General features: G+C 41.5%; 1 pseudogene; it reads left to right on the top strand.

The window, feature by feature from the left end:
• Positions 1-19947: 19947 nt before the first annotated feature.
• On the top strand, positions 19948-21425 carry LOC109278498 (TAR DNA-binding protein 43-like; annotated as a pseudogene).
• Positions 21426-21732: the final 307 nt, after the last annotated feature.

The raw sequence follows: 21732 nt of genomic DNA, 5'->3' as shown, positions 1-21732 counted from the left end.
AAGGAAGGGAATTAATGTTTCTTCCATGTCTGTGGTGTTCCAGACGTTACACTAGGTGCTTTTACCTAAGTGATCATCGATGAGGTTTGGGGAGTGATAGTGGGGTTCGTGGGGTCCGGAGCCGATGACCAGGAAAGAATTCTTGAAGACGTCTTTGGTGCGAAAAGATGATTTTATTAAAGCGTTAGGGACAGGACCCATGGGCAGGAAAAGCTGCCCCAGGACCATGAGGAGAGGACTGGTTATACACTATGGGTTTGGGGGAGGTAAAGTCCAGGGAAGTTTCCACTGAGATTTGCATATGCTAAAGAAGACTCTGGGGCGCCTGGGTGACTCAGTCGGTTAAGCTTCCGACTTGGGCTCAGGTCATGATCTCACGGTCCGCGAGTTCGAGCCCCACATCGGGCTCTGCGCTGACAGCTCAGAGCCCGGGGCCTGTTTCAGATTCTGTGTCTCCCTCTCTCTCTGCCCCTCCCTCACTCGTGTTTCTGTCTCTCTCTGTCTCAAAAATAAATAAACATTAAAAAAAAAAAGAAGACTCCCAGGATACTGGAGGCCTAGCTATTGTCAGGCCAAGGTTGTTTTTTCCCTCTAGCAAAACATTAGCATTAAGACAGTAGGGAGTCCTGGGAGAAACATTTCACTCTGCCAGCCTCAAGTGTTTGTCAGTGGGCTGCAGGTTATAAGGAAATTTCATTTTGTCTGCCATTTCCTTCTGCCTTTGTTTTCCACATCAATCATATTTAATCCTCAAAGTAACTCTCAGGCGGTCACTCTTACCCTCACTGTAGAGCTGAGGAACTGGAGGCTCAGGATGTTAAAGTGATTTTGCCCAAGTTCACAAACCTTTCCCAGCATGGATGCGAACTCAAGTTTGCCAGCTTCAAAGGGCATGTTCTTTCTGCCACATCACGCCGACTCCCTGGAAATTAAGGAACAGGGGGGCTGATTTCACAAAGGAGTCAGCCAGGATTCACCTGCCTAGCAGCGCGTGAGGGAAACTGTCTCCTTTAACAACCCTTCTGAGATCGGAACAGAGGTAGAAGCTCCTGGATTGATCATCAGATCTCGGTCCCCTCAAAGATCACCTTTGCCTTGGAGTCTTGTCCCCCATCACTGTTGCTGCTGCCTTTGTCTCCAGGGCCACTTCTGCTCTTTCATAAATCGGACTCAAGTGGACTTAAGACTCTTTCCTGCATTTCCTGTAGCAGGTCTCAATAAGACTAAAATGATGACATAAGACTTAATTAAAGGCTCCGAGATAACAAAGGGAAAATAGACATGGATTATCAGGTAACTAACTAATGAGGCAAGGAGTTGCGGCCGCTCTCCAGAGCGTGGCCCAGGACTCACAGGGGGCACCGTCACAGGCACCTGCCTGCTCTGCAGGGCCGAGGCCAACTCTTCCACCCGACTCTGCTGCACCCTAAGCATCTGAGAGCATCTTCAAGCCCATCCAAGGAAGTGCAGCACACTGTTTAAAGCCAGGCTTCACATGTCTAAGCACCTGCTTTCCTCACGCAGACGGATGCCAATCTTGACTTGTTCGTTTATTGCTAGCACCAAATTCATAACCCAAACTGAACAGAAAAAGGTAAGTAGCATAGGAAAAGGGGAAGAACTTTTTCCAGCTTGTTACAAGATGAATACCAGTGACATTTTTATTTCTTAACACAACCGCTCGAAGCCCTGGCGGCAACTTGTTTCCTGGACCACAGTCACTGGACCTCGTTGAATAAATTCTTCTCATGCATTATCGATTTCAGTTGGAACAAGCTGCATTTCACAGAGCTACCGAGTCGGCTATTTTTCAAACACTTGAAGACCTTCAAAACAGCACTGAAATATTTCACCCCCATCAGGTAGGCAAAAAGAAAGAAATAAAAATCTGATAAAACCAAGGGCTGATGAAGACGTGTGGTCAAAGAAAGTCTCATAACGTCTACCGCTGAGAGGAATGTAAAATGGAGAATAATTTGGCGATGGCTAATAAAGGTAAAGATGAGGAACACCCAGCGAATCATCGGTTCCATAGCTTATCAGGCACTCTAGAAAAATTCTTGCAAACGTGCAACAAGTAGACATGGGCAAGAGTATTTGCCACAGCGGTTTGTCATGTCAAAACAGACTTGTTTTTTTAAGAACAAGTCAAGGGATAGATTTTTTTTTTTTTAATTGTGATTTAATCGATATGCTGCAACAATTCACAGTTGTAAAAGTGAATGAACCGGTTCTACGTATTTCCATATGGATAAGCCTTGACGCTATAATATTGAGCGGAAACCCTACATCTCGAGTGAACTAGGCAGTCTCTCAAGTTTCATCAGTGACCAAGAAGAATGCTTGCTCAACTCTTCGTTCGGGACGTGGCCGCAGCTAGGTGTTGGGGGAGGTTGAACAATTGATCTCATGCCGACAAAGAAGGGTTTCCTTAAGGAAACTGCTCATGGTTGGCGTATATCTGTAATACACGAAGGGTCATTGTGCAGCGCTAGAAAGGACCTGATGCCCGGACGTAGACCCCCAGAGCAACTCCCCATCACAGAGGCACAGAAAGGGCAGCAACCCCAGTAAAGGAATGCAGATAAGTGGTTTTTAATGAGACTGTGTTAGCCAACAGGAATCTGGACTAGACTATTCGAGAACTCAGGTTGCACGGTTGCTACCAATGGAGTAAAAGAATAAAGAAGTGCTTTCTCTCTCTCTAAGGGTATTAACTCTACTCAAAAGATCAACAGAGTGACTTCGTCTTTCAAATGATGTTTAGTCCTATGTACCACTGGGGAGAAAGTCACACAAAATGGAAAGGGATTGCGAGACACCAGGGGAGGGGAGAACCTCCTAATTAAATGGTAGGAATTTGGAGGTGGCATGGTATGATGGGTAGTCAGACTGGGGTCACAATCTGCTCCACCGCTTCTGAGCTGGTGGCCCTCTGGGCAATTCATTTCATGGCTCGACAGGCATACCTTGCAGATATTGTGGGTTCAGTTCCAGACCACCCCAACCAAGCATGTCAAATGAATGCTTTGGTTTCTCAGTGCATGTCAAAGTTATGTTTATACTTTACTGCAGTCTATCAATTGCATAATAGCATTATACCTAAAAATAACCCGGTACATACCTTAATTTAAGAATACTTTATTGCTTAAAAAAAAAAAAATGCCAACCATCATCTAAGCTCTCAGCAACCCTCTGCTGGTGGAGGGTCCTGCCTCGATTTCATGGCTGCCGACTGACAGGCGTGGTGGCTGCTGAAGGTTAGGGTGGCTGTGGCAATTTCTTAAGATAGGACAGCAATGAAGTCTGCTGCCTCGATGGAGTCCTCCTCTCCCGAACGATTTCTCTGTAGCAGGCGATGCTGTTTGACAGCATTTACCCACAGTAGAACTTCTTTCCGAATTGGAGTCCATTCTCTGAAACCCTCCCACCGCTCTATCTGCTAAGTTCATGTCATGTTCTAAATCCTTGGTTGCCACTTCAACGGCCTTCACAGCATCTCCCCTAGGAGTAGATTCCATCTCAAGAAACCACTTCCTTTGCTCCTCCCTGAGAAGCAACTCCTCATCCGTTCGGGTTTGATCCTGAGACGGCAGCCGTGCAGTCTCATCTTCAGGCTCCGCTTCTGATTCTAGTTCCCGTCTTATTTCCACCACACCTGCAGGCACTTCCTCCCCTGAGGCCTGGAACCCCTCAAAGTCGACATGAGGGTTGCAGTCAACTTCTTCCAGACTCCTGTTAATGTTGATATTCTCTTCCTGTGAATCACGAATGTCCTTAATGGCTTCTAGAACGGTGAATCCTTTCCAGAGGTTTTCAGTGAACTTTGCTCAGATTCATAGAGGAATGGCAGCTAGAGCCTCATGAAATGTCTTTCTTGAATAATAAGACCGGAAAGTCAAAATGACTCCTTGATCCATGGGCTGTGGAATGGATGCTGTGTTAGCAGGCGTGAAAACAACATTAACCTCGTACATTTCTGGCAGAGCCCTTGGTTGACCAGGTGTATTGCATGAGCAGTAATATTCTGAAAGAAATATTTTTTTCTTAACAGTAGGTCTCAACAGTGGGCTTAAAATATTCAGTAAACCGTGTTATAAACAGCTGTGCTGTCGTTCAGGCTTTGTTGCTCCATTTATACAGCTCAGGCAGAGTCGATTTAGTATATTTCTTAAGCGCCCTAGGATTTTTGGAGTGGTAAATGAGTATTGGCTTCAACTTAAAGTCACCAGCTGTATTAGCTTCTCACAAGAGAGTCAGCCTGAACTTTGAAGCTTTGAAAGCAGACATTGACTTCTCTCTAGCTATAAAAGTCCTCGATGGCATCTTCTTCCAATAAGCTGTTTCATCTACATTGAAAACCTGTTGGGGCGCCTGGGTGGCTCAGTCGGTTGAACGTCCGGCTTCGGCTCAGGTCATGATCTCACGGTTTCTGAGTTCGAGCCCCGAGTCAGGCTCTGTGCTGACAGCTCAGAGCCTGGAACCTGTTTCGGATTCTGTGTCTCCCTCTCTCTCTGCTCCTCCGCCACTCGTGCTCTGTCTCTCTCTCTCTCAAAAATAAATAAGCATGAAAAAAAAAAAATCTGTTGTGTAGTGTAGCCACCTTCATTGACTATCTCAGCTCGATCTTCTCTGCAGCTTCTTCTACACCAGCACTTGCTGCTTCAACTTGCACTTTTCTGTTATGGAGATGGCTTCTTTCCTTAAACCTTAGGAACCAGCCTCTTCAAGCTTTAAACTTTTCTTGTCTCAGCCTTCACAGAATGGAGGAGAGTCAGAACCTTGCTCTGGATTAGGCTTTGGCTTAAGGGAATGTTGGGGCTGGTTTGCTCTTCTATCCAGACCACTCAAACCCTCTCCACATGAGCAGTACGGCTGTTTTGCTTTCTTGCCATTCATGTGTTCACTGGAGTACCGCTTTTAATTTCCTTTAAGAGCTTTGCCTTGGCATTCACAACTCGTCTAACTGTGTGGCTCAAGAGGCCTAGTTTTCTGCCTATCTCGCTTTCAATGTGCCTTCCTCACGAAACTTAATCATGTCTAGCTTTTGATTTGAAGTGAGGGATGTGTGACCCTTCCTTTCAGGTGAACACTTACGAGGCCATCGTGGGGTCACTAATTGGTCTAACTTCGATATTGTGTCTCAGGGAATAGGGGGTCCTGACGACAGCGAGAGAGATGGAGGTGTGGCTGATCGGTGGAGCGGTCAGAACGCGCACAACACTTACAGATTAAATTTGCCATCTTATGTGAACGCCCTAAAATAATTACAGTGGTAACATCAAAGACCACTGATCACAGGTCGTCATAAAGAAATATCATAAAGAAGCAGTGTGAAATATCTCAGGAATTAGCAAAACGTGACACTGAGACACGAAGTGAGCAGAGGCTGTTGGGAAATGCCATGATAGTCTTGCTCAGTGCAGGATTTGCCACAAACCTTCAGGGTGAGGAAAGAAAAATGCGATCTCTGCAAAGCACAATAAAGCGAGGCTCGGTAAAGTGAGGTGTGCCTGTAACCTCCAATGTCTTATTTTGTAAAATAGGACCTCTTGCAGCATCCCTGGGAGGATTACAGAGGTAATGCATGTAAAGCGCATGTGTACAGGGCTTCGGAAATAAGAAGGGCCCAAGAAACGGTAGAGCTTGTGATGATGATGATTATCCTCGTTCAATCTGTGACTACTCAGTGCTATCAACTGAACCCTCCTGATAGTTTTGCTGCTGCTGAGAAAGACATAGGAAATTGACAAACTGATCAAAATGTGAGTCAGTAAAGCATCTACTAGCAAAATGTTACTTTTTTGTTCTCAGATGATAACCAGCCAGTCCACTTTATTAATAGAGTGTTTTCTGGTTTCACTTTGCTTTATTGTTTGCACATCATTGATCAGCAGAGGGCTGGTTATATGGACTAGACCGGGCCTCTGTAGAATTATTCTCACGGAATTACCCTTTGGTGAGGATGCTTCTGGCTGGGCTGGAGGATCTTTATGAGAAACAGCCCGATGAACCTCACTGACTCCACTGTAAAACAACGTTTGGGTATGATGTTCACGCATCATATGGTGTCCCATTTTACCAGGCCTCTAGGAAAACCCCCCTACCTGATTTTGGTGCCAAAAATAGCTAAAAATCCCTTGAGCAATTGGTTTTATCCTGTGGATACTATAAACGGACGAGGTTCCTTCCCTTCTCTGAACCCATATCTGGAAAGCTCAGCGTGAGGTCTGCAAGCTGTTGTCACTGTACACTTGTTTTAAGCCTCAACTTGGAGTCATCTTTGTTCCTGCCTTTGTTTTTTCGTCTTCTTTCACCCTGCTTTTAGCTGGGAGAATACACCTAGATATATACATGTATACAATATAGTGTTCCCTACTAATCTATAAGAGAAATTAAGTAGGATTATCCCTCTGGGTGGTCTAAGGCTAGATTAGCATAAAGCAGACTAGTCTCAAGTTTTGCTTCTCCCATAGACCCTCCCTACATGCATGTCAAAATGCAGCTCTTAAAAAGGCAGTTAAATTGTTAACTCCCAACTAGACCCTAAGTAAGTGTTTTCCCAGTATATCATTTATAATATAGTATTGCACCTCAGGGGATGAGGTATTGAAGTGTGCTTGAGACATGCTGGGAAAACTCTGGAAAATAACTAACTTGCTAAAAGAAAAACAGTTCAGGAAAGCAATTTTATGTTGCATTTTCCTGGTGGGATACTCTCTGGGATGGGTTGCCATTGTTTATGTGTGAGCAACAGTCTCTTCCATATGCTGAAAGAGCGGGCAGAGCAGTGCCAACATGAGACATTAAGAAGCAGCACTCAGCAGATAATTTATGGGGCAGAGAGTCAAGGACTCAAGCACTTCCGCAATCATTGTCATTGTTATGCATGAAGGACCGTCATTACACTTTCTGACTTTTGCTCTCTGGTGTTTCTGCTTAAAAAAATTATATAGATTAACATTTGCCATAGGTTCAAGGGTATATCTTAACTCATTCAAATCAGATGCCTTGTCCCTGACTGAGAAGAGGGCACATAATTCAGCATGATGACCAACGGTGCAGTGATAGGTCTCAGTTCTGAACCAGGCATACTCCCCTCTTTCAGGAGAGCTACAGTGACACTTCCCTCCTGCCAGACTATCTTGCGTCATAACTCTGTCCTTCCTTTCTTCCCCAATTCTTTTTGAGCCAAATCCTGGTGAACTACTAGGGAGATGGATGGGATTTCACGGGGGAAACGTGTGAGGAAAGGTCCCTTCTTTCACATCTTCATTTTCCTCAAAATGCTGGACTGCATTCTCTTTTTAAATATTGAAATTAATGGAGAAAAAGGGAGAGTGTGGTCTTGTGGAGGAGAGGGGCACAGAGACGTTCCTCAGGAACATGTAGGAACAGAATGGCTGCTGTGAAACAGGACACAAAAACCTCCATTCTTACCTGAAAAAGCTCAGACACATGGCTTGTGCTCCATTCCCTTCAGGACAGGTTGCCCTGATGAGGGCCACATAGCCTAACAGTTAAGCTATATAGGCTCTGGAGTCAGGCTCCTGGGTTCAAATCCCAACTCCACCACTTTATATTGTGTGGCCTTCAACAGATTGTGGCACTTAATGTCACTAAACCTCACTTTTCTCCATGAGGATGGTAATAACAGTACCTGCTTCATAGGATTGCGGTAAGGATTAAATGAGACGATCTCGAGAAAGTACTTAGTATAGTCCCTGAGCATATTAAGCACCAAAATATGTTAGCCATTATTATTTATAGGATCAAAGTCATTTTAAGGATGGTTGACCCACAAATTTTTACTTATAAAGATCCCTTAAAAAATTTTTTTAATGTTTATTTTTGAGAGAGAGAGAGAGAGAGAGAGAGCAAGCTGGGGAGGGGCAGAGAGAAAGGGAGACACAGAATCTGAAGCAGGCTCCAGGCTCTGAGCCATCAGCACAGAGCCTGGCACAGGGCTCAAACTCACAAACCGTGAGATCATGACCTGAGCCAAAGTCGGACGCTTAACCGACTGAGCCACCCAGGCACCCCTAAAGATCCCTTTTTAATGAGAAATTATTCTTCATACTCCCACATATAGGATCACAGTTATAGGTTTAGCATTGAGTGATCAGGAATTAGTATTTTTAAAATTACAGATATTGACTTAATTTTCTTTAAGTAGCCATGTGTGTTTAGGTACTGTTATTGATTCAGGGTTTGGTGCACACAGGGATTTGCAGACCCCTTGTAGATAACTCTCTGGGACTCCCTGAGTCTAAGTCCACAGCTAAGGAAACATGTCCTCCCTGCCATCAATCCTCTGTTCGTGGAAGAGTAGGGGGCAGTGACATTAGGTATTCCATGACAAAGGGCTCTGAGACCAAACATGTTTGGAACATGCTGCATGAAATAAAGTTGCACCATTTTCTCTACTGCAGGACATCTTGGAGTATTTATAATACAAATATGTGTAATGACTCCCCAAAAGGGTGATAGAAGATGCTGCTTTTCCCATTTTTGACAAAAGCCGTGTGTGTGTGTGTGTGTGTGTGTGTGTGTGTGTGTGTGTAAGAGCGCCTATTGCAACTTGAGAACATGGTCACCTTCACCTCCTTTCCCTGGCAGGAATGCTCAGTAGCTTCCAAATCTCCCCTGCTGCTTTGTTACTGCCACTGACTCTGCTGTTGACTTCCATGCTACCTACTTCAGAGCACCTCTCTTCTTAAGATGCTATAGCCCTTTAAGTAGTACCCCCAAAGGGTTGCTTTGCTCTCTGGGTTTACAAAGTCTTCCATGAGGAAAGTTGGGAAAAGTTCTCAAGGAGTGCCCTCCAAGAGTTTCTTGCCTATTCTGTGTGAGTGTTCCTTCCTGCACACCACAGCATATGGACTCAAAATGGTCTAGCCACCTGGACTCTTATCTACCCCCAGGCAAGTTTCCTTTCTCTCCCAGAAGCTGGAGAAATATTTTTCCCACTTCTTTCCAGTGTGCTTTAACTCCAGTGTGTTCTTATCCTGTTGACAACAGGAACACTGACTTCTCATCCCATAAGACTCCCAGGAGCCTGTTCCATGTTTCTCTGGTGGGCAAACATAAACCTCTTTCCTCTTCGTTTGTTCATTAAACAAATATTTATAGAGTGCCTATCTGAGTCAGGCATCTGTGGAGATAGACATAAGTATATTTTGGAAGGAGACGGCATTTGGTAGAGTCAAGAATGAATTTCATGTTATTGGCTTTGGCAGCTGGTGTGGAAAGTGGTGCTGTTTACTAAGATGGGGAAGATGAGATTGGGAGGGGAAGCAGGGAGGGGGCTGAGATTCCTTTGGCGCATGTTAAACTTGAGATGTCTAAGGACTATCTACATGGAAATATTAGAAAGGCAGTTGGGAGATGCAAGTCTGGGGACTCAGAGATGTCTGGGCTGGTGATTTAGAATTCATTAGTATAAAGATGTTCTTTAAACCCAGGACAATAGATGACATGACCTAGGGAGAAATGAGAAAGGACAAGTAAAGAAGAGGTCTATGGAACCTTAGGAAACTCTAATACTTGGAGGTAGGGCAGGGAAGTTAGGCTAGCCACGGACACTGAAGAGGAGCAGTCAGCGTGACAGAGGAAAACCAGGAACAAGTAATGTCCCAGAAGCCAAAAAGAAGGAAGATCTTGAGGGAACCAAATGCCATTGTGAATTTTAAATGAAAACAGAAGCATCCATTGGTCAACCTCACAAGAACGGTCAGTGAAGAGCATGCAAAGAGAATCCAGATTGGAGTCAACCCAGGAGGGAGTGGTGAGAGAAGCAGCAGAGACAACAAATATAGCAACTATTTTGAAGACACTTTCCTGAGAAGGGAGCTGAAAAATAAGGCAGTAGAAGAAAGGGTATAGAATGTGAAGTCAAGAAGATGGGAAATACTGGAGCATGGTTATGTTGTCATGGGAATGATCCAATGGACAAAGAGATTGGGGAAGCATGAAAAGAAAGGGGAAACCAGAAGGTAGAAGACTCTAGGTGGATCCAGAACACAGTGGGAAGAACTGGCCTTTGATAGGTGGAAGGATATACCTTGCATGTTAACAGAGGAGGAAACGGGGGCAAGTGCTGGTCTTTGGGGAGAGGTGTAGAAAGACAAGTAAATCCCCACTGCTGTTATTTATATTTACTAATGAAATCTGAAGTGAGGTCATCTGCTTAGGAGGAAGGAAGGCCAGGGATATAGGAGGTCTGAGGAAAGAGAAAGTCACTTTAAGGAGTGGGAAGCTAGAAAAAGTGAGATAGGTGAGCAGTAGTGAATGCCCACTTGCAGTTAGAGATGAAATTAAAGTGCATCCGGTCAGCTCAGTTGCGTGATATTCTCTAGCAGCACTCAACTCCTCTAGTCCTGGCACAGTTAGGTTCATCCTTGGGCACTGCAGTTGTGGGTATTTGCAAGGGGGTACGTATTTTGATGGACCATGGAGTCTAAGCAGTATAGCACCCACTACCGTGGCTGGTACACAGTGGGCAATTATGAACTAATGAAGAATGTACATTTCCCCTTACATGGCTTTCACAATTCATTTATATATCCTCAACAAAGTGGGAAAATTTAAGTCTTGTGAGTGGAGAGAGTTCCCTGGCAGGGACCCAAATTCTAGAAATTCTTGAGTCTTGTCCTATAGTCATGTATTTATTCTTCACTTTCCTTTCCTCATTATGGTATTTGATGTACATATATATCAAATACACACACACATACACACATATACTTACACAAGAGACAAGGATATTCTTTATTTTTGTGAGGTCTTTGCCTTAAACATTTCCCTTGAGGAATGTGGAGTCTAAGGTCGGCGGGGGGGGGGTTCACATATAAAATAAGTTACTTGTCAAAGTCAAAAGAGAAGAATGTGAAGAGTACTGGGAAGCATAATGGAAGGAGCAATTTAGTTTTTTCTGGTAAATGGGGATGTCTTTACAGAGGAATTGACATACGAGCTCAGACTTAAAAGACAAAAGTTTCATTTAAGTCTTAACTGTTCAATAGAAAACTCACTTAACAAGAATAGGAAGAACGTATAATAAGAGCTAACGCTTACTGAGTGTTTACTATGTATCAGGAACTAAGCACCTTATATACTTTAGCCATTTCATCTATAAATAGGTTCTATTTTGATTCCTATTTTTCTGATAAAGGTTAGAGGGATTGATTACTCTGCTACTGAGAAGCCCAAATGGGACTTGAACCAGGTCTTAGTAGTGCTGAAGCCCAGGAAGGGGAAACAGCATTAGCAAAACACCCTGGGGAAGGTGAAAGCGCGTGAGATGGCCTTGTAAAGAAGAGCAGACCGGGCAGGGGCAGAGTGAGGAGAGAATAAAGGACTATGGCACACGTGAGGATAGGAAGAACAATGGAAGATGAGCCAGCAAAAGTAGGCGGTGCCCAGTTTCTAGTCCTCGACTATGAGTGAGTTCTACTTATCTATTGCTGTACAGCCTACTTCCCCAAACTTAGTGGCATAAAACAATCATTTTATTATAGTCACAGATTTGGCAGGTCCGGAATCCAGAGAGAACACAGCGGGATGGCTTGTGTCTGCTCCATAACGTCTGGGGCCTCTGCTAGGAATACTCAATGCTGAGGGCTGGAAATATAGGAAGGCTCACTTACTCACATGTCTGGTTGTTGACGTTAGCTGTGGGCTGAGAGCTTAACCAAGGTTGTTGGCTGGGGTCGTTGCAACACCTTCCATGACCTCTCCATGTGGCTATATTGGCTTCCTCACAACATGGTGGCTGAGTTCTAAGCACAATTGGCCCAAGAGAACGAGAGCAGTAGTACATGGCGTTTTGCTCCACTGATGGAGGCGGTCCAAAGGCCCACCCAGGTTCAAGGAGAGAAGACACAGACTGCACCACTCAGTGGAAGGAGTGTCCAAGAATTTGTGACATGCTTTAAAATTACCAGAGTCAGTAAATGAGGTCATTAAATAGAGATCTTTGATCTTATGAAAAGCTAGTCTGCTACCACCAAGGTGATGTCTATTGCTATATAACTTTCTTTGTGTATAATGTATGGAAGAGTGCACACTGTTCTTCCAAAGTCCCTCCTGAACCTTCCTTTTTCTCATTTCCTTTTTTTCTCCTTTCCCCTTTCTGCCATACTTCCCTCATTTACAACTTTACATGAGAAGAGACACATTTAAAAGAGTCCTATGGGAGTACCTTGAAGATTTTTAGAGAAAAATAGCTATAAAATTCTAACAAAAAAATAATGAAATAACATGTAACAGGAGAATTTTATGTTGGAGAGGATTGTCTTCCCAATACCTCAGCAGTTGGCTGAATCTTTTGGGCTAAACTTATGTACAATATTTTTCATTGCACACAGTGTTATTTCAAAATTGGGACAGTTTTTCAAATGACATATTCACATTGCTCCCTGGAACCTCCTGAGGTAGGTGAACAGCTAACCCTTCCAAGACAGATGGATACTTATGAGCAATATTTAATCTTAATTGCAAGCCAGGTTTATGTGTGACAAGTTCCTGGCTTAGAAGCAATGCTTACTGTGACACAACTTTGCTGAGCTAAATGGTTACAGAGAATAGAGAATAAACAGCTGCATTATTGTGAGCCAGCATTTAAATCATGCCTAAGAACACCCCTGATTAGATGCTTCTATGCATCTTCAATTGTGCCTACAAATGCTTCTTTAAAGTGTAACTCAATAATAGTTCAATAGTTCAATTACCTCCCAACGTTCTTTATTAATTCATTTATTCCACAAATTTTGTGGCCTAACTACCATGACCAAGTCTTGAGCTAGTCACTGAATGCGATCAACAAACTATAGATCAAGAACTGTGCCATTTTTAGAGAGATTCCCACTTCAATGATTACTCTTTACTGGAGAAAATACCTTGGCTTTGCATAAAATTTCTCTCTAGAAGCTAAAGGCATAAGTGCATGAAAAACTAAGAATAATATCTGGTTCTAGCAAGAGCTCAATGCATGTTTAACTGCTATTATTATTAAGCCTTAAATGCGCACTAAAATTCTCTCCAGTTCCCATATCCATTCTCACTATACTTCTTGAATAAGGTCAGAGATTAGCAACAATTGCAAAAAAAAAAAAAAAAAATGTTGTGGTAGAAATGAATTGGCAACTTCCATTTCTAGCGTGAACTAGAAACTAGTCTCCCTTTTGAAAGTAAGTCTCCTTTTGAAGACAACTAGAAAAACTGGACACAAATTTTTGTTTGTTTGTTTGTTTGTTTGTTTGGAGGCATCAGATAGCTAGGAAAGAGGCAAGGAAAGAGGTCAAGATTCAAGGGAAGACAAAAACCGGAGAGGCACAGGGGCTGTTTTCTCCTGGTAGTGTCTGCTGATTCAGGAAGAGACACCTGAGAGGCTTATAAGCTGAGCAGTGTTTTTGACAGCCTCACAAGACCAGGAATACAAAACCGAAGACAACAATTTTTCCAAGACCTGATAAGGAAGGTCTTGATAATCCACCATGTTTTGATTAGGTCTCCAAAGGACTACTTCTCAGAAGAAAGGATGAACTGGAAGTAGACTGGCTTACAGATATTTTGAAGCCTAAATTCAAGTAATGTCTGAAATTGGATTAGAGTGTTCAGAGATTACTGGGACCCTGGTTTCCTGCCCACAGCTAGTCTAAATTCTTTCTGGAGAAACACGGTCATTTTCTGAGGCCCTAAATTATTGCTACAATGTTTAACCTACATATATATCCTGTAATTCAAATTAATCAGGCATGTGAGGAGACAAAAAAAAAAAAAACATGAAAGAAAACCAATGTGCAGGTGAATCACACCCACAAGGGCTTCAAATAATAAGCTGTGAGACACAGACTTTAAAATAGCTGTGATATATTCAAAAGAGATAAAAGATTGAGAATTTGTGCAGAGAACTTATAAACTATAAAGCTAAAAAATTAAGAACTCAATAGACAGATGATATATCTGATTGCAGAAAACTGAAGAGAGAGTTAATGAACTAGAAGATAGGTTAGAAGAAAATATCCATCTTAGATTGTAGAGAGAGAAATAAACAGAAAATTCCTAAGTGAGCATAAAAGACATAGAAGATAGACCAAGAAAGTACAACATACATGTAACCAGGGTCTCAGATGGAAAGAACAAATGTGTCAGATGGAGTATCTGAAAACACCGTTGGTAAAGTTTTTCCAAAATAGACGACCTTTCAAAAGAAACAATGGAAGCTAGAAGAAAACGGAATGATATTTTCAAATGCTGGTTGAAAATATCTGCCAATCCTCAAGTCAAAACTAACAAAATATCTTTTTGGAATACAAATGTTAAATGAAGACCTTTACTTAAGACAAAAGTGAGAGGGGCACCTGAGTGGATCAGTTGGTTAAGCATCTGACTTCGGCTCAGGTCATGATCTCGCAGTGCGTGAGTTCGAGCCCCGCGTCGGGTTCTGTGCTGACAGCTCAGAGCCTGGAGCCTGCTTTGGATTCTGTGTCTCCCTCTCTCTCTCTGCTCCTCCCCCACTCACACTCTGTTTCAGTCTCTGTCTCTCTCTCAAAAATAAAACATGTAAAAAAAAAAGACAAAGGTGAGAGAATTAATAACCTCTGGTCCATTGCAGTAAGAAATACTAAAAGGCATTTGTCACACACACACACATACACACACACACAGACACAAAATGATTCCAGAAAGAAGGTTGTAGATCACAGGAGGAATAAAAACCAATAAAATTGGAGTTATGTCAGAAAAACAGAAGACTCGGAAGCTCTGTCATTTTGTTTGTCCACAAACCATAAAAAAAAAAAAAAAGCTATTTGAATAAACTTCGTAGGAGCTTTGAAAACAATTAAACCAAGCATGCCTAATCAAGAAAAAAATCTTCAAAACTATAGGAAAGCACTGTGGTACTTTTGTGGTATCCTTGTCCCACCACCTCCCTGATGCAGTGATGACAGTCTGGGTTTTCAGCACTCGGAAACCTAGTTCACCATCTTGAACCGAAGGGAGAACAGACCTTACCTGAAAATTATTATGTATTCAGTTCTGATATGACTGACACACTCCTTTCTGTCTTATATACTTTGGACTGTGGTTGGAGAAACCGGTGAGCCCTGCTAGTAAAGGTTATAAAGGGACTTTAAGCCCACAGACACCCCTCCCCACCCCACCCCCCTACCCCCAGCCTGGGCAAGAGATTCTAGGTGGAGACATACAATACAGCATCGAAAGCCCTGAGAACAAACTGAGGTGAGACCCTGGGAAATGAGGACATTCAAAAGCAACCATATATACGGAGGAATTTAGAAGTCACCTGCACGCCCAGAAAAATCCGTTCTCAGAAAAGTCTTGACAAGACTTTAAATTTTCACCATAGGCTGATCCCTCGGCTCAGAGCAAGTATAGCTAATCTGTAAAAACTGCCTCAGTACAGATCCAGTCTTCAAAGACTGGGAAACATGGCTGTTGTCTCCCTGTCGATCTCTCTATCTCCGTCTCTGTCTCTTCTCTTCTTCTTTCTCTCTCTGAGTGTGTGTGTATTTGTGTGTGTATATGTGTGTGTTGTTTATTTGTTTGTTCCTGGCTTTCAAGGGAACCTCCATCAAAACATTAGCCGAACATGAATTTTAAAAACAGAGACTTAAATGAGCTCATCCTTCCAAAAATAGTCTGTAAAAGTCTCAAAACAAGCTATTATAGCTTTCAACAATTACAAAACAACAAAATAGAAAGTGAATCCTGGGGAAGGGAATCTGAAACACCATTTCCAGAGTTACCAGATTATAATAATCAAATATCCAATTTTCAACAACAAAAATTCACGAGGCACGCAAAGAAACAGAGAAATATGACTCATTCAAAGGAATAAAAAAAATTGACAGAAACCATCCCCATGGAAGCCCAGACATCAGGCTTCCCAAACAAAGACTTTAAAACATGTTTTAAATATGCTCAAAGGCCCAGGGGAAAAAATGGACAAAGAACTAAAGGAAATCAGGAAAACAATATATGAACAAAATGAGAATATCAACAAAGAGATAGAAAACATAAAAAGGAACCAAACAGAAATCTAGAGCTGAATAGTACAATAACTGATATTAAAAAAAAAATCACTACAGGATTCAACAGCGGATACGAATCAATAGAAGAAAACAGAAAACTTGAATTTAGGACAACTGAGATTCTTATGATGAGCAGAAAGAAAAAAAGAATGAAGAAAAATGAACAGGGCTTAAGGGACTTGTGAGGCAACATCAGTGTACCAACGTATGCATGATGAGAGTCCCAGAAAAAGAAGAAAGGAAGGAGAAGAAAGATTTTTTGAAGAAAAACCTTGGGACAAAACTCCCCTAATATGATAAAAGATATGAACTTACAAATCCAACAATCTCAACAAACTCCAAGTAAGAGAAACACAAATATGCCACCCTGAAACACATTATAATCAAACTTTTGAGGTCAAAGACAAAGAGAGAATCTTGAAAGCAGAGAGAAGCAACACATCACATATAAGGAATACTCAGTAAGATTATCAACCAATTTTTCATCAGAAACCTTGAAGGCCAGAAGGTGGTAGGAATATATTAAGGGTATGTGCTGAAAGGAAAAAAAAAACATGTCAGCCAAGAATTCTATATCTGCAAAACCGTCCTTCAAAAATGAGGGAGGAAGTAGGGTGGTTGAGTGTCTGACTTAGGCTCAGGTCATGATCCAGCTCATGGTTCAAGAGTTCAAGCCCCATGTCAGGCTAGCTGCTGTCAGCACAAAGCCTGCTTCGGATCCTCTGTCTCCCTCTCTCTCTTCCCCCCGCCCCCACTTGTGCTCACTCTCTCTAAAATAAATAAACAATTTAAGAAAATGAGGGAGGAAGTAACACATTCCCAGATAAACAAAAGCTGAGAGAGTTCATTACTACCAGATCTGGCCTAAAAGAAATGCTAAGGGGAGTTCTTCAGTATGAAATGAAATACTGTAACTTGAAGCTGTATGAATATATAAATTCATGGGCAGATATAAAAGTTAGTATTATTGTTATCTTAGTTTGTAACTTCAATTTTCATTTTGTACAAGATTTGAAAGACAAATGCATAAAATAATTATAAATCTATGTTAATACACAGTATATAGAGATGTCATTTGTGACACTGATAACATCAAATGGGGAGGAAGAGCTATAAAAGAATACAGCCTTTGTATGCAATTAAAGTTGAGTATCAGTTTAAAATAGATCGTTATAACTTTAAGATGTTATATGTAAGCCCACAGTAACCACAAAGAAAATATCTATAGAATATACACAAAAGGACACGATAAGGGAATCAAAACATGTTGCTACAAAAAAAAAAAAAAACAAAAAAAACTAAACACAAAAGAAAGCAGTAATGGAGGAAATGACGGACAAAAATTCTAAAGGCATATAGAAAACAAATAATATCATGGAGAACTTAAGTCCTTTCTTGTCAGTAAGTACTTTAAATATAAGTGGACTAAACTCCCCAAGAAAAGGACATAGTTTGGAAGAATGGATAAAAAAAAAACAAAGCAGAATTCAAGGACAGTCTCTAAAGAGACTCCCTTTATATCTAAAGACACACTTAGGTTGAAAGTGAAATGATGGAAAAAGGTATTCTGAACAAATAGTCAAAAAGAGAGCAGGGGTGGCTAGACTAATATCAGACAAAGTAGACTTTAAGTCAAAAACTGTTATAAGGGACAAGGGCATTATATATTGAGAAAAGGGTCAATTCACCAAGAAGATATAACAATTATAAATAAGCACAAGACAACAGAGTTCCAAAACACATGAATCAAATATCGACAGCATTGAAGGGAGAAACATAGCTCTACAAGAATACTAGGAGACCTTAATACCCTAGTGTCAAGACTGAACAAACAGAAAAGCAGTAAGGAAACTGTCTCCATCCATTTGGGCTGGTATAACAGAGTACCATAGACTGGATGGCTTATAAACAATAGAAATCTATTTGTCACAGTTCTAAAGGCTGAAAGTTCAAGATCAAGGTACTGACAGATTTAGTGTCTGGGGAGCATGCTTCTTGATTGGTAGATGGCCATCTTCTCACAACATCCAAGGTAGAAAGAGAAAGGGAGCTCTCTGGGGTTTCTTTTATAAGGATACTAATCCCATTTTTGAGGACTCCAACCTCATGACCTAATCACATCCCTAAGGCCCCACCTCCTAATTCCATCACATTGGGATTAGGACTTCAATATATGAATATGAGGGGGTCATAAATATTCTATTGCAGAAACAGAGGACTTAACACTGTGGACCTAATAGACATATAAAGAATATTCCACCCAACAATATCAGAATACACAATTTCTCTCAACAATATCAGAATACACAATTTTCTCAAGCACACATGGAACCTTCTCCAGGTTAGATCAATTGTTAGGCCATAAAACAATTTTTAATAAATTTTAAAAGACTGAAATTGTACAAAGCATCTTTCCTTAGCATAATGGAATGAAATGAAACCAATGACAGAAGGAAAATTTACAAATATGTAGAAATTAAACAACACACTGACACAAGCAAATGGGTCAAGGAAGAAGTGACAAGGTAAATCAGAAAATATGTTGAGATAAATTAAAATGAAAATACAACAGACAAAAAATTAAAGTATAGTCAAAGTAGTGCCAAGAAGGAAACATATAGCTGTAGATGCTTCCATTAAAAAGATTCCAAATCACCAACCTAACTTTATACCTTAGAGAACTAGAGAAAGAATAAACTATACCTACATCTATTAGATGGAAGGAAATGATAAAGATTAGAGCAAAGGTAAATAAAAGAGAGTATCAAAAAATAATAGAGAAAATGAAGTGAAACCAAGAGTTGTTTCTTGGAAGAGATTGACGACTTTGACAAACCTTTAGCTAGTTTGGTGAAGAAAAAAATGAGTGAAGGCTCAAAAAACTAAATTCAGAAATGAAAGCGGGGATATTTATACTGATTTTACAGAACTAAGAAGGATTATAAAAGAGTATGAGAAACTATGGTATGGCAACAGTGGATAGCCTGGATAGAATGAACAAACTCATAGAAACATCAGCCTACGAAGACTAAACCTTCATTAAAGAAATAGAAGATCTGTATAGGCTTCTAACTAGCAAGGGATGGAATCAGCAATCAAAAACCTGACAGCAAAGAAAAGTCCAGACAAAATAGTCTTTAAGGTAATAAGCATTACTAGAAATAAGTGGGATATTTCACAGTAAGGAAGTTTAACTTACCAGCAAGAGAATCAATTTTAAACTGGTTATTTATCCTACAACATGTTGTCGAAAGACCCAGATCAAAAATGTTCAGAACTACAAGGAAAAACAAATTCATCCATAGTCATAGTCGGAAATTTAACATACCTCTGTGGCAACTAATAAAACAAGGAATGAATCTGCTTTAACAATTGTTACAAAAATCAATTTCTAACAAAAAGTCAATAAGAATACAAGAAGTTTGACTAACACAATTAACAAGCTTGATCTAATTGCTTATGTAGAACACCGAACTCCACAACTGTTGTATAACATATTTTCAGGCCCTCAAAAAAATTTCTCTCAAGTTTATCACATGCTTAGCCACAAAGCAAAGCTTGATAATTTCCAAAAGATTGAAATCCTATGGCATGTGTTCTCTGACCACAGTTTCATTGGACTAGAAATTGATTTAAATATCCCTTAAAAATCTCCATACGTTTAGAAGTTAAGAAATATACTTCTAAATAACACAGAGGTCAAAAGAAGAAATCACAAGGGTAACGGACTGCCTATTTGTGTCCCACCAAAATTCATATGTTGAAATCCTAACCGCCAAAAGAATGGTATTAGGTGGGCCTTTGGGAGGTTTGGGAGGTAAAGTTTAAATGAAGTCTTGAGGCTGGAGACCACATGATAGGATTAATTTACTAACAAGAAGATAAAGAGACTACCTTTTGTGGGAGCAAAGTGGTAGCTGGGCTGCTCCTGGAACTGTCGCTGCTTCGGGTTCTCTGTCAGGCTTCCTAGCAGTGGCCTAACGGAAAACTAAGAAAAGATGTCTGAATGTATTCGGGGAACCAAAGACGAGAATGACAAGCCCATTGAAATACCATCAGAAGACGATGGGACAGTGCTGCCGTCCACAATTACAGCCCAGTTTCTGGGGGCCTGTGGATTGAGCTCCAGGAGTCCAGTGTCTCAGTGTATGAGAGGTATCTGGCTGGTAGAAGGAATTCTGCATGCCCCCGAAGCTGGCTGGGGAAATCTGGTATATGTTGTCAACGATCACAAACTATCTTTTTGTCAACAAAAGAAAAATGGATGAGACGGATGCTTCTTCACCAGTGAAAGCGAAAAGAGCTGTCCAGAAAACATCGGATTTAATAGTGTTGGGTCTCCCGTGGAAAACGACTGAACAGGATCTAAGAGAATATTTTAGTACCTTTGGAGAGGTTCTTATGGTTCAGGTCAAGACAGATCTTAAAACTGGTCATTCAGAGGGGTTTGGTTTTGTTCGTTTTACGGAATACGAAACCCAGGTGAAGGTAATGTCGTGGCGACATATGATAGACGCACCACGGTGTGACCGTAAACTTCCTAATTCTAAGCAAAGCCCAGATGAGCCTTTGAGAAGCAGGAAGGTGTTTGTTGGGCGCTGTACAGAGGACATGACCGCCGATGAGTGGCGGCAGGTTTTTTTGCCAGTACGGAGAAGTGGCAGACGTCTTCATTCCCAGACCGTTCAGGGCGTTTGCCTTTGTTACATTTGCAGATGATCAGGTGGCCCAGTCTCTTTGTGGAGAGGACTTGATCATTAAAGGAATCAGCGTCCATACAGCCAATGCTGAACCTAAGCACAATAGCAATAGACAGAAAGAAGTGGAAGAATTGGTGGTAATCCAGGTGGCTTTGGGAATCGGGGTGGATTTGGTAACAGCAGAGGGGGTGGAGCTGGTGTGGGAAACAATCAAGGTGGTAATACGAGTGGGGGGATGAACTTTGGCACTTTTAGCATTAATCGGCAATGAAGGCAGCTGCCCAGGGGGCACTGCAGAGCAGCTGGGGCATGGTGGGCATGTTAGCCAGTCAGCAGAACCAGTCAGGCCCATCGGGTAATAACCAAAGCCAAGGCAACATGCAGAGGGAGCCAAATCGGGCCTTTGGTTCTGGAAATAACTCCTATACTGGTTCTGATTCAGGTGCAGCGACTGGTTGGGGATCCGCATCAGATGCAGGGTCAGGCAGCGGTTTTAATGGAGGCTTTGGCTCCAGCACGGATTCTAAATCTTCTGGCTGGGGAATGTAGACGGTGGGGTTGGTATAGACTGGTGGGAATTCAGATTTTTCTAAATACATGGTAAGTATGTTGTAAAATACATATGCACCGAGAATTTTCAGAATTGGTCTGTTCAGTGTGGAGTATATTCAGCAGTATTTTTGACATTTTTCTTTAGAAAAAGAGGACAAGATAAAGGAATTTTCTAAGTTTTGTTATGTTACATAAAGGGTTGAAATATTGAGTGTTTGAAAGTGAACCGCTGTTTGCCTGATTGGTAAAAAACCCAACACACTGCAATTGATATCAAAAGGTTTCTCCTGGAATATTTTATCCCTGGACTTGTCAAGTGAATTCTTTGCACGTTCAAAATAGAAACCATTGATTAGAACTACACTGTTTTCTCCTTGTTTTAATTTGAACCCCACCATATGAATTTTTTCCATAGGAAAATC

This window comes from Panthera pardus, unplaced genomic scaffold, assembly GCF_024362965.1.
Source record: "Panthera pardus isolate Hobbes unplaced genomic scaffold, ASM2436296v1 HiC_scaffold_12, whole genome shotgun sequence".
NCBI lineage: Eukaryota > Metazoa > Chordata > Mammalia > Carnivora > Felidae > Panthera > Panthera pardus.
This window is presented reverse-complemented; position numbering and strand designations above follow the sequence as displayed.